The sequence below is a fragment of the Canis lupus genome, chromosome 1 (assembly GCF_048164855.1).
Source record: "Canis lupus baileyi chromosome 1, mCanLup2.hap1, whole genome shotgun sequence".
Lineage (NCBI taxonomy): Eukaryota > Metazoa > Chordata > Mammalia > Carnivora > Canidae > Canis > Canis lupus.
The window spans coordinates 19,038,929-19,053,029 of record NC_132838.1 but is presented as its reverse complement, the minus strand read 5'-3'; the positions used below and the strand labels follow the sequence as shown (position 1 = coordinate 19,053,029).

The following is a 14,101-nucleotide window of genomic DNA, read 5'->3' as shown; positions in this document are numbered from 1 at the left end:
GAAGCAGGCCCCATGCAGGGAGCCCGACGCAGGACTCGATCCCTGGGTCTCCAGGATCACACCCTGGGCCGAAGGTGGTGCTCAGCCACCTGGGCTGCCCCAGGACAGGATTTTAAACTTCTACAAAAATCATTAGATTCTCTGACTTCAAGGGTCTTAGATCACCAATTAGCCTTGGATTATGTACTGGCTGAACAAGGAGAAATAGATACTGTCACAAATACATCTTGTTGCTTCAGCAGTGCTTCTGGAAAGGTGGAACAAAAGGCTGACATCATCCTCCAACAGGCTACACAGATTTAACAACCCCACTGCCCAAGCCACCTGGGACTCCATTAGAGGGTACCTACCAAATGTTACTTGGTTCTTGCCTTTCCTTGGACGCTTAGTGACATTTTTATTGCTGTTACTCTTTGGGTCCTGGGTTTTTAACCTCCTGGAAAACTTTGTGTCTTCCAGCCTTCAGTAATTCCAAGTCAAGCTAGCAGTGGTGCAAGGATTCCAACCTACACCACTACAGGAGGATCTGAGTCCTTATAAATCATTAGAACAGTCAGTGAGACCCCTCCATGGTAGGGTAGGGACAATATCCCTGACCCAGCAGGAAGCAGGTTTTGAAGATGAGTCCTTCAGCCCCTTCTTCATAGGAATAAGGAGGGTCACAACACTCAGAGTGGTAATGATGAGGAAGGACTGGACTGGGGTCCCCTGACCACAAAATCCAGCGTTGCTTGACTGCCTCCATAAGGGGGGTGGGGGAAAGAAAGTGAAAACTCCGCGCCTCTTGAATAGTATATCCTGCGGGAATGTGGAGGGAAGTTGTTTACTACAAAAGCTGTCAAAGACCAGCCCAAACCAGTCTACACCAAGAGGGACCTGACTTTCTCATTATAATAAAAATCCTGCCCAAGGGTAGAGATTTAATTTGCTAATTAGACATACCCTGCCTGAAGAAGTGAGACCTTTAAGTGCAGAGCTGCAGATTCTCCACCTCTGCATGTTCAGATATCACCCTTTTCCTGCCTACGGCTCTTTAAATATCTTTTTTTTTTTAACTTTTATTTATTTATGATAGTCAGAGAGAGAGAGAGAGAGAGAGGCAGAGACACAGGCAGAGGGAGGAGCAGGCTCCATGCACCGGGAGCCCAATGTGGGACTCGATCCCAGGTCTCCAGGATCGCGCCCTGGGCCAAAGGCAGGCGCCAAACCGCTGCGCCACCCAGGGATCCCCCTACGGCTCTTTAAAAGCTCTCCCTGACCTGTCTGCAGGGAACCAGCCCGAAAAACCTAAAGACTCTTCCCTCCGTGCTGCTGTTTCCCTGGTGCTGGAGCAGAAGCCCCAGTAAAGCCTTGTGGGAACTCCCATTTGGCTGCTTGTCAGTTTCTATTGTCAAGAGCAAGCCCAAGGGCCCCCTCCGGTGTCAGGCCTCTTGTTTTCAAGGTTGAGTTTCAGGACCTGGGAGAATGGATTCCTGATGGGAAATACTCAGGAGTAAAGAACCCTCCCATGTTGGCTTCGCAAGCCACATCCGAGATCTTTCATCCTCTGGTGAAAAAGAAACAGGGAGGCATTCCAGGGCTGTGACCACATTTCCAGAAAGGCTGCTGTTGCTTAATAGAATCAGGAGCCAAAAGAGCATTGATAATCACCCCCAGCTGGAGATCATGAGCAGGTTACCTGGAGTGAGTGACTTACATCCTGAATTTGGCAGGAGCACCCTGGGTTTTTAACCACAAAGCTTGGTCAGGAGGTTGGATTTCTCTCCACAGCAGATCCTCTTCCTCTAATATTTATTGTCAACAGCTGCATCCTAATGTTACTCACGTTTTGAGGCCAAATTCCTGATGATTGGAAAACTGAGTTATTTCTTCCCAAGCATCTTACTTACTGAGGTCATCTTAGCTGATGATTGAATAGTGTAGAGACAAACCTACACTGGTCTTAGGTGTTGTTTGATTTTTTTTAAATATACAAACTATATTCAGTTTCAAATTATTTGCTGTGTATAATATATATTTACTGGTCTTTGAATCTGGCACATTCTTATAAATTCTATTGGAGCTTCTGCTTATTTGCCTGTCCTTAGGATGTTATCCAGACTCCTCTGTGGGCAGAGAAAACATTTGCATATAAATGACCTAACAAAACACACCTCTTAGTCCTTAACATTGAACAGGAAACTACCTGTCTGTCATCCAGGAGGAATAAAGAGCTCAGGATTGCTGGTCTAATGGGAAATGTGTATGCTGGGGAGACTCTCTTTTTGAGAGGATTTGTAGCTTAAGCAGGAAAAATATGAACTCCAACCACCTTTCCTTGGCTTGAAAAGAATGTTGATTTTTAGTTTCATTTTTGGAGTAGATAAAATATTCATATGGTTCAAAGACAAACTTTTTAAAATGAAAAGATAATTCCATTTTTAAATGTCACTTCCTAATTTCCTTTCTTTTTAATTTAAATTCAAGTTGGTTTACGTTTAATGTAGTGGTTTCAGGAGTAGAATTTAATGATTCATCACTTACATATGACACTCAGGGCTCATCCCAACTCCTTGATTTTTTAAAAACAGCTTCTTTTGAAGTATAACTGATATATAACAAACCGCACATATTTAAAATGTTTTGTATATTTTAACATATTTGGTATATTTTAACATATTTATATGCCTGCCAAACCATCACCACAGTCATGATAGAGAGGATATCCATCACCCCAAACAATTTTCTCATGTTCCTTTGTATTGGTCCTCATGCATTTCCCTAATGACTAATAATGTTGAGCATCTCTTCATGTGTTATTTTGCCATACGTATATCTTCATTTTTTATAGTTTTGTTGAGTTATGATTGATGTACAGCAGTGTATAAGTGAATGATTAACATGTTTTGTGAAACGATTACCACAATAAGTTAACATCCATCATTTCATATAGACACAAAATTTTAAAAATTATTTTTCTATGATGAGAACTCTTAGAATTTCCTCTCTAAACACTTTCATATATTTTATACAGCAGTGTAAACTGTGGTCTCCATTTGTACATGACATCCCTTGTACTTACTTGTACCTGGAAGTTTGTATCTTTACACATCCTTCATCCAGCTCCCCCACCTCTCCATATCCACCTGTGGTAACCACAAATTTGGTTTATTTTTCTATGATTTTGGGTTTTTTGTTTGTTATTAGATTCCACGTATAAATGAGATCATACACTTTTGTCTTTCTTTGCCTGACTTAATTCATTTAGTATGATGCCCTCAAGGTCTATCCACATTATTGCAAATGGCAGGATTTCCACATTTTTTATGGATGAATATTATTCCATTGTGTATATATACATACACACAATACACCACAACTTTTTTTTTTTAAGATTTTTATTTATTCATGAGAGACAGAGAGAGAGAGGCAGAGACACAGGCAGAGGGAGAAGCAGGTTCCATGCAGGGAGCCTGATGTGGGACTCGATCCCAGGTCCCCAGGATCATGACCTGAGCGGAAGGCAGACACTCAACCACTGAGCCACCCAGGTGTCCCACACCACAACTTCTTTATCCATTCATCTAACAATGGACACCTAGATTATTTCTATGTCTTGGCTATTATAAATAATGCTGTTATGAACATGTGGGTACAGGTATGTCTTTGATGTAGAGCTTTTATTTCCCTCAGGTATATACTTAGAAGTAGAATGTGAGATCACATGGTAGTTCTACTTTAATTTTTTGAGGATCCTCAATATTGTTTTCCATAGTGACTGCATCATTTCACAATCCTACCATCATTTACCAACCTTACCAGTGCACAAGGGTTCCCTTTTCTTCATGTATACACCAGCATTTGTTATCTCTTGTCTTTTTGATGGTAGTCATTATAATAGGTGAGAGGAGATACCTCATTGTGATTTTATGGATTTTTTTTTTTAAGATTTTAAAAATTTATTCATGAGAGACAGAAAGCAAGAGAGGCGGAGACATAGGCAGAGGAAGAAGTAGGCTCTTCACAGGAGCCCAATGTGGGACTCGATCCCAGATCCCTGGATCACGACCTGAGCTGAAGGCAGCGGCCCGACCTCTGAGCCACCCAGGCATCCCCTTCCTTGTGATTTTAAAATACATTTCCCTGATTAGTGATGTTGAGCATCTTTTAATGTATCTGTTGGCCATTTGTATGTCTTCATTTGACAAATGTCTGTTTACTCAGGTCCTTTGCCCATTATGAAATTACATTATTCATTTTTTTATTATCAAGTTATATGAATCCTCTGTATATTTTGGGTATTAACCCCTTATCAGATACATATATGATTTGCCTTTTGATTTTTTTTTAATTTTTATTTATTTATGATAGTCACACATACACACACAGAGAGGCAGAGACATAGGCAGAGGGAGAAGCAGGCCCCATGCACCGGGAGCCCGACGTGGGATTCGATCTCGGGTTTCCAGGATCACGCCCTGGGCCAAAGGCAGGTGCCAAACCACTGCGCCACCCAGGGATCCCTGATTTGCCTTTTGATTCTGCAAGTTATCTTTTAATTTTTTTTGATTTTATTTATTTGGCAACTTGGGGTCTTTTGTGGTTCCCTATAAATTTTAGAATTGTTTTTTTCTACATCTATAAAAATTGCCATTGGAATCTTGATAGTGATTGCATTGAATCTACACATAGCTTTTGGTAGTGTAGACATTTAAAAAATATTAATTTCTCCAATTCATGAGCACAGGATACCTTTCCATTTATTGGTGTCTTCTTTGATTTCTTTCATCAATGTCTTGTGGTTTCCAGAGTAGAGATCTTTTACCGCCTCGGTTAAATTTATGCCTAAGTATTTATCGGTTAAATTTATGCCTAAGTATTGTGTTTGATGCTATTGTAATGGGGTGGTTTTCTTTATTTCTTTTTTTGGGTTATTTTTGTTAATATATAGAAATGCTACTTTTAAAAAATGCTATTTTGTATTTTGCAACTTTACTGAATTTGTTGATCTAACAGTTTTTTTTGTGGAGTCTTTAGGACTTTCTCTGTATAAAATCATGTCATCTGCAAAGGGAGACAACTTTACATCTTCTTTTCCAATTCTGGATGCCTTTTACTTCTTTTTTCTTGCCTGGTTATTCTGGGCAGAACTTCCGATACTGTGTTGAACAGAAATTTTAAGAGTGGGCACCCTTGTCTTGTTCCTGTTCTTGGAACAAGGAAAAGCTTTCTTTCAACTTTTCACCATTGAGTATATTAGCTGTGGGGCTGTTTTGTATATGGCCTTTATTATGTTGAGATTCGTTCCTTCTACACCTAATTTTTAAGCTTTTATCATTAATGGATGTTGAATTTTGTCAAATGCTTTTTTTGTGTCTCTGGATATGATCATATGATTTATTCTTTCATTTTATTAATGCAATGTATCACAATGATTGGTTAGCATATGCTGAGCCATCCTTGCTCCCAGGGATAAATCTCATTTGATCACAGTGAATGATATTTTTAATGTCCTGCAGAATTTGATTTGCTAGTATTTTGAGAATTTTATGTCTGTCTTTGTTAGGAATATTGACCTGTAGTCCTCCTCCTCCTCCTCCTCCTCCTCCTCCTCCTTCCTTTCTTTTTTCTTGTGGTGTCCTTTCCTGGCTCTCCTGTCAAGGTAGTGTTGGCTTTATAAGATAAATTGGAGATGTTCCTTCCCTTTCAGTTTATTGGAAGAGTCTGAGAAGGATTGGCATTAATCTTTCTTTAAATGTTGGTAAAATTCATCAGTGAAACCATTTGATGTTGGGCTGTTCTTTGCTGGGAGATTTTTGATTACTAAGTCAATCTCCTTACAAGTCATCAGTCTGTTTGGAGTTTCTATTTCTCCTTGATTCATAATTAGTAGACTGCATATTTCTAAGAAGTTTTCCATTTCTTCTAGGTTGTCCAGTTTTTTGGCATAGGTTGTAGTAGGTTCTAATGATCCTCTGTATTTCTGTGTTATTGGTTGCAATAATTCCTTTTTCATTTACAGTTTTGTTGACTTGAGTCCTTTTATCTTCTCAAAGAACCAACTCTTTATTTTATTAACCTTTTCTATTTTTCTTCTGTCCTCTGTTTCTTTTTCTCTTTTTGAAGATTTTATTTTATTTTATATTTGAGAGAGAGAAAGAGAGGGAGAGAACGAGCACAGAGGGAGAGGGAGAAACAGAATCCCTGCTGAGTAGAGATCCTGATGTTGGGCTTGATCCCAGGACACTGAGATCTTGACCTGAGCTGAAGGCAGATACTTAACTGACTGAGCCACCCCGGTGCCCTTGTTTGGTTTACTTCTGCTATAATTTTTTATTATTTCATTTTTGGCTCAGTTTGTTCTTTTTCTTTTTCCTTATGGCTTAGAGTTAATTTGTTTATCAGGGATTTTTTTTATAATTACTGTAGGCACTTAATATTATGAAGTTCCCTCTTAGAACTGCTTTTGCAGCATCCCATAAGTTTTAGTATGTTGCGTTTCCACTTTCATTTGTCTCAAGATACTTTTTAAATTTTTCCTTTAATTTCTTTTTTGATTTGTTGGTTGTAGAAGAGAGTGTTTCCAAATATTTGTGAATTTTTCAGTTTTCTTTCTGTTATTGATTTCTAGTTCCATACTACAATGGTCAGAGAAAATATTTTGTATGACTTTAGTCTTCTTGAACTTGCTGAGACTTATTTTGTGGCATAATATACAGTCTATCCTAAGAAATGTTCCATGTGCACCTGAACTTTGTGTGTTCTGTTGTTGGATAGAATGTTCTGTATGTCTGTTAAGTCCATTTCAAATCTGTTTCCTTATTGATTTTGTATCTAGAAAATCTATCCATTGTTGAGAGCGGGATCTTAGAGTCCCCCAACTGTTACTATATAGCTGTTTATTTCTCCTTTTAGCTTTCTTAGTTTTTGCTTTGTATATTTAGGTGCTCTGATATAGGGTGCATGAATATTTATAATTGTTATGGCTTCTTGATGGATTGACCCCTTTGTCATTGTATAATGACCTTCTTGGTCTCTAATTACCATTTTTAGTTTGAAGTTTATTTTGTCTGATACATACATAGCTACTTCTGTTTTGGAATGTTTTGAGGAGTTGCTTTTTGATTACTATTTTCTTGAAATACTGTGTTTTATTCCTGCACTTTTAGTCTTGTGTATCTTTAAGGGTAATCTTTTTTTTTTAATTTTTATTTATTTATGATAGTCACACAGAGAGAGAGAGAGAGGTGGAGACATAGGCAGAGGGAGAAGCAGGCTCCATGCACCAGGAGCCTGACATGGGATTCGATCCCGGGTCTCCAGGATCGCGCCCTGGGCCAAAGGCAGGCACTAAACCGCTGCGCCACCCAGGGATCCCTCTTTAAGGGTAATCTAAGTCCCTTTTATGCAACATATCTTTGGGTCTATCATTGGTCTTGTTTTTTGTTTTTATTTTTTAAATAAATTCAATCTATGACTTTTATTTGGAGAATTTGATTCATTTACATTTAAGGTATTATTGATAAGTAAAGACTTGCCATTTTGTTCATTGTTTTCTGGCTGTTTTATAGATCCATTGTTCCTTTTTTCTTATCCTACTGTATTTTTTTGTGTTTAATGTCTTTTGGTATCAGTATGCTTTGACTTCATTATCATGTTCTTCCCTTGTGGTTACAATGAGGCTTAAAAAATTATCTTAAAATTATATCACCCATTTTCAAGTTGAGAAGAACTTCCATAGCATTCCTAAACTTTACACTTTTACTTCTCCTCCCCCTCACAATTTAGGTCATGATGCTAAGGTGTACATCTTTTTTTTTTTTTAATATATTGTGTAACCAATAACAGATTATTGTAGTTAAGGAAATTTTTTACTATTTTCTAAAAGATTTTATTTATTTATTCATGAGAGACACAGAGAGGGAGGCAGAGACATAGGCAGAGGGAGAAGCAGGCTCCCTTTGGGGAGCCTGATGAGGGACTCGATCTCAGGACCCTGGGATCATGACCTGTGCTAAAGGCAGGTGCTCAACCATTGAGCCCCCCAGATGCCCTTACTATGTTTTATAACTTTTAATCTAGAGTTGTAAGTGAACTAAAAACCTCTTTACCATATTATAGAAGCTAACTTTGACTATATATTTACCATTACCAGCAAATTTTATGTTACCTTCTTATGTTTTTATTATTTTTATTCATGTCTTTTTTACTTCTACTCAAAGAACTCCCTTTAGTATTTTTTTTTTTTTTTTGTAAGACAGGTACAGTGGTGATGAGTTTCCTGAGCTCTTGTTGGAGACAAGAGCTTTATCTCCTTCATTTCTGAAGGACAGCTTTGCTGGGTATAAAATTCTTGGTTGACATACTTTTCTTTCCACATTTTTGAATATGTTATCCCACTTTTTCCTAGCCCAAAAAGTTTCTGTTGAAAAATCCAACAATCGTCTTATGGAGATTTTCTTGTATGAAACTTCCCTATTTTCCCACTGCCTTTAGAATTCTTTTTCTGTCTTTGACATTTGACAATTATAATTTATCTCAATGTAGCTCTATTCATGTTCAACTTATTTGGGGTCTTTTGGACCCCATGGATCTGGATGTCCCATTTCTCTACAGAAGTTTGAGAAATTTTTAGCATTATTGCTTTAACTATGTTTTCTATCCCTTTCTCTAATTCTTCTCCTGGCATTTTCATAATACAGATATTGTGAAGGTGTTTTAATTGTGTTCTGTAAGTACTGTAGGCTTTCTTTATTTTTTTCATTCTTTTATCCTTTTGCTTCTCTGATTTCAAATGTCCTCTTTTCTAAATTAGTGATTCTTTTGCATTTCTTTAGGTTGAGTCTACTTTTGAAACTATTAAATTCTTTGGTCATTGCATTTTTCAGCTCTAGGATTTATGTTATGGGGTTTTTTTTGAGGCTTTCTATTTAGTGTACTTCATTGTCTTCCTAATTTTGTTTTGTTGTGTTCTTTCTGTGTGTTCTTATAGTTCACTGAACTCTAAGAGGACTCCTAAATTATTTTTCTGACAGCTCATAGATCTCCAATTCTTTAGGATTAGTTATCAGAGCTTTATTGGTTTCCTTTGTTAGTATCATATTTACCTGATTTTTCATCATCCTTGATTCCTTATATTTGCATGTGTGGATTTGAGTGAGCAGTTTTCTCTTCTAGACTTTATAGGTTCACTTTAGTAGGGATAGTTCTTTACCAGTCAGCTTAATGTAGGTTACTGGACATGCCTGCTGATAACATCATGGGGCAGATGGGACCTGCTATCAGGGTATGTTCTTTGTTCGAGGCCACTGCCCAAGCTTTGAGGCTGGGGTGGTGGGATACCCAGGCTCTACATTTGTCTGGGTTTTCTGGTCAGGACTGGGTACTATACTCAGCAATATATAGAACTATGAATTAGCTTCTCTGCCCTGGTGGAGCAGCAGGATGGGCCCCAGGTGCTACGCAGCTCATTGTTTGTGAACCTTAATCAGGCAAGACTGCACTGAATTCCTGGCCCCATCACTGATTTTGCTCTACAGATGGGGAAAGCCACGGGTGCGAAGGCCAAGAAAATTAAAGCCATTCCACCTTAAGTTCAGTGTTAGCACAAGTACAGCCATCTCAGGCTCCTGTGAATAAGAGCTGAACTTTACCTTACTTCAGTTAAGCCCCCTATTAGAATGAGAACAGAGCTTAATGCTCTTGAAAGCCCCATATCAGAATATAAACAGAACTTGAGAAATTCCTCCACCCCTTCTGAAGGTCCCCTAGACCAGCCCATAAAACTAAGCTGGAACCCACCTCGGAGTCCAAGCCCCTGCTCTGCTGTGTCGAGCTTGGACCCAAGCTCGAGCTTGTTAATAAGCCCTCCTGTACTTGCATCAGTGTCAGCTCCTCGGTGGTTTCTCGGATTCGCAATCTTGGGCACAACAATGGGCTGTGCACTCTGTTTAAAAGCCACTGTAAGCAGGGCTGTTTGGGAGCTGTGTGGGTTCCTGTGTGCAGTGGTTGGGTTCTCCGGTTGGGCAGGCCCATTCAGCAATGGGCAGGGTTATGACTTCTGCCCAGGCTAGTTCCAAACAGCGTCATAGGTGAACCAGATCAGGCTTCCTGATCTGGAAGAACCAGGAGTTACAGCCAACTGTGTGTCAGGCTGTGACTCATTCATCCGCCTGTGTGGGACAGGGCTTCCAAAGGTCCTTGTTTGAGGACCCTACCATCAGGCAGACCTGTATCCTTTTGAGTTCCCTGGTCAGATGGTGCTACTAGCTTGGCTCTGCACAAGCAAAAACCACTGATTGGGATTGCTCCGTGGATGCTGCGGGTAGGAATTTGATCTAACAAGATCTGAGTGCTGGTGGTTGCACGCCACTCCCCATTCTTTGTTGCAGATCTCCAGTAGTTGAGCCTTCTATTTTTTTTTTAATATTTTTTTCTTCCAGTCCATAAGCTCGGAATGTCTTTTTTTTTTTTTTTTAAATATTGTATTTATTTATTAATGAGACACATACACACACACACAGAGGCAGAGACACAGGCAGAGGGAGAAGCAGGCTCCATGCAGGGAGCCTGATGTGGGACACAATCCCGGGTCTCCAGGATCAGGCTCTGGACTGAAGGCAGCGCTAAACTGCTGAGCCACCGGGGCTGCCCTAGTTGAGCCTTCTAGATTCCTCTGTGATCCCTGTTGGGTTAGTCCAATTAGAGGCTCCCAGGAGGCAGCCCCAATGCTGGGGAGCTAGGTGTCCACCCTGAGCTCTCTCTTCCCCCTGGAGGAACTAGAGGCTCAGTGGAGACCTCTCAGCCTGTTGCTGTGCCAGCCATGGGGAAAGGTAATGAGGTCAGTGTGTAACTCTCCTTTTACCCTTTTAATGAGGTCTGTTTTAGCCTCTATGTTGCAGGGAGTGCTTTAGCCTCTCTCTAGGATTCTAGGATTCTCTCAGTGGTATCTTGTTTATGAATAGTGTTAGTTGATTTCCTTGTGAAGGAGGAGTAGAGTCAAGAACAGACATTGTTGCCATCTTGATGACATCATTCTTATATCTTCTTTGTTTTTAGTATATGTGCTGCCAAAGTGAGCACTATCTTCTTTGTTGAAGTGTCTGCTCAAGTCTTTTGCCTGTATGAGGTATGGATCTAAGTTTTGTGGGAGGTTTTGTTTAGGGTTTGTTTGTTTTTTGTTTTTTGTTTTTGCATATGAGTATCCAAATGTTCCAGCATGATTTGTTGACAAGTCTGTCCTTTCTCCACTTCGCTACCTTTGTACCTTTGTCAAAAATTGATTTTTTCATATATGTGTGGGTTTGTTTCTGGACTTTTAATTTTGTCACATTAATCTATTTGCTATCTTTAGGCCTATACTATGCTGTTTTGATAAAAATAACTTTATGGTAATTCTTGAGATCAAGTAGTATTAGCCCCTCCAACTTTATTCTGCTTTCTCATTTTAGTTATTTTAAATCCTTTGCATTTCCATTTGAATCTTAGCTTGTCAGTTGAATTGAAATTGAATCAGGTTGTCAATTTTTATCAAAAAATCTTGTGGAATTTTGATTGGGATTGCATTAAAACTGATTGGGATTGCATTTCTTTAGTATAAGTTTATTTTTTTTTTTATTTTAAAGTAAGCTCTACATCCGAAATGAGGCTTGAACTCATGACCCCAAGATCAAGAGTTGCATGCTTCACTGACTAAGCCAGCCAGGCACCCCTCGTACAGGTAAGTTTAAACATCTTTTCACATATTTAGGAGCCATTCTTTTTCTGTGATTTTTTTTTTTAATTCATGTACTTTGCCCATTTTTTTTCTATTGGATTATCAGAATCTTTCAGTTCCAAAGAAGTGTTTATGTATTAGGGAGATTAGCCCTTTGATTTGAGCTGCAAATATTTTTTCCCATTTTGCTGTTTGACGTTGTTTATATCTTTTTTTTTTTATTTCCATAAGGAATGTTTTCATCCTTATACATTTGAAATCATTAGCCTTTCCTTGGAGGCTTTGGATTTTTTTTTAAGATTTTATTTATTTATTTGAGAGAGAGCGAGAGCGAGAGAGAGAGAAAGCGAGCATGAGCAGGGGGAGGGGCAGAAGGAGAGGGAGAAGCAGATTCTTCCCACTGAGCCTGAAGCCCCAGGCAAGGCCAATCACAGGACCATGATATGGTGACCTGAGCTGAAGGAAGATGCTTAACTGAGTCACTGAGATGCCCCCAGGCTTTTTTTTTTTTTTTTTTTAAGATTTTATTTATTTATTCATGAGACACACAGAGAGAAAGAGAGTCAGAGACACACGCAGAGGGAGAAGCAGGCTCCATGCAGGAAGCCTGATGTGGGACTTGATCAGGCTTTGGGGTTTTAATCTTAATTAGAAAGGCTTTCTCTTAGTCTATATTTGAATTTCTAATGTTTTTCTTCCAGTACTTTTTTGAGTTGTTTTTCTTGTTTACATTTAAATCTTTTATTTGGAGTTTATTCTACTACCTTGTATGATAACCAGTTTGTTTTCTTATGGTTCCAACACCCTGTATTAAAGTCTGTCTTTACCCCCACTGATCTTTGATACCACCTTTATGTGTAGTGAGCTCCTATGTGTTTGGGTCTATTTCTGGGCTTTCTGTTCTGTTCCATGGACGGTATAATCATGCATCAGAATCACACTGTTTAAACTACTTTTTAGGGATGCCTGGGTGGCTCAGTGGTTGGGCGTCTGCCTTTGGCTTAGGGCCTGATCCCAGATTCTCAGGATCGAGTCCCACATTGGGCTCCTTGCATGGAACCTGCTTCTCCTCCCTCTGCCTGTGTCTCTGTGTCTCTCATGAATAAATAAATAAAATAAAAAAAAGTAACACAAACTACTTTTTAAATATGATTTATTATCTGGTAGGGTAGTCTCCTCTTGTCTTTTATCAGTTTTCTGGCTCTTATTAGTTTTTCTGTATAAACTTTACAATCAGCCTATGAGAGGAAACTGTTGTCATTTTTATGGGGATGATATTCCACTTATAAATTAGGGAGAATTGACTCTATGTGGCATAAGATCTTGGAAAAGAACATAACATGCCTTTCATTTGCTCACCTCTCCTGAATATGCTACTGTTTTAAAATTGTTCACATAGGTCTTATAATGTTTATCCCTAAGTAATTTGTCTTTTTAATTGCAGTTATGATCTTTTCCCCATCATGTCTTCTGTTTGTTGTTTGTAAGATTGCAAGCTATCTTTGTATTTATTTTGTTTCTACTATCTTGTTGAATTATTACTGTACTGTTTTTTTAGTTGAATTGCTTAGATTTTTCCAAGAATACCACCATATCCCCTTCAAAAATGATAGATTTGTTTCCTTCCTTGTGATTTTTATGTCTCTAATTTATATGAGGGTTTTTTGGGGGTCTTTTTTTGTCTAATTGTTTTCAAATTATTTTCCCTCTTTAAATCTCTTGTTTTTCTTGGATTTGCTGCTTTTTCCATGCATTGTATCATTTAGAATTGCTTTCAGCCACAAATACCAGAAAACCTAACACAGTTCAAACCAATAAGACTTTATTTTTCTCACATAGAAGTAACCTGGAGGTAGGAAGTCAGAAGTTCAGTCACGTCAGTAACCTAATTTTTTTTCCCTCTGCTATCTTAGCAGGATGGCTTCTTGCCTCATGATCACAATATGGCTGCCAGACCTCTGGGCATCACATTCGTATCCAATGGAAGAAGTGAGGTGAGGTAAGATGTGGTCAAAGGCATAGTAAAGTAAGTCTTCCTATCACACTTCTCCTTTTGTTTCATTGGCTAGAAGTAGGTCATGTAGCAATCCCTAGCTACAAGGGAGTTTGGGAAAGCAGGTATTTACACTTCCGGCCTGTAGTGGAGGCAGGCAACAAAGAAGGGGGTTGGAAATGGGCAGTGAGTTATCCACCCATGTCTGTTGGAGGTATCATTACTTCTTCTTGTTTATATGTAGGAGTAAAGAAAGATCTTTGAAGTGATCCTAAATAATCACTATAATCTTGAAGGTTTACATGGTTTTTGCATTGTTATTATTTTGTACAAAGAGAAAATCAAGTGTTCTAGTAGTTTATGTGACATAAGATTAACCATTTTAAAGTGTACAACTCAGTGGCATTTAGTAC

At 38.8% G+C, this 14,101-nt stretch overlaps 1 long non-coding RNA gene across 3 annotated transcripts in view; it reads left to right on the top strand.

The window, feature by feature from the left end:
* LOC140631073 (uncharacterized) overlaps window positions 1-14,101 on the top strand; it is a 46,228-nt gene that overhangs the window by 6,300 nt on the left and 25,827 nt on the right. For 2 of the 3 annotated variants that reach the window (XR_012028741.1, XR_012028739.1), the window contains 2 exons: window positions 11,604-11,698; window positions 13,609-13,694. This is a non-coding gene — a long non-coding RNA (uncharacterized lncRNA). Of the gene's footprint in view, window positions 1-11,035; window positions 11,108-11,603; window positions 11,699-13,608; window positions 13,695-14,101 lie in introns of those variants that run through there. The other variant, XR_012028738.1, reaches the window with a different exon arrangement.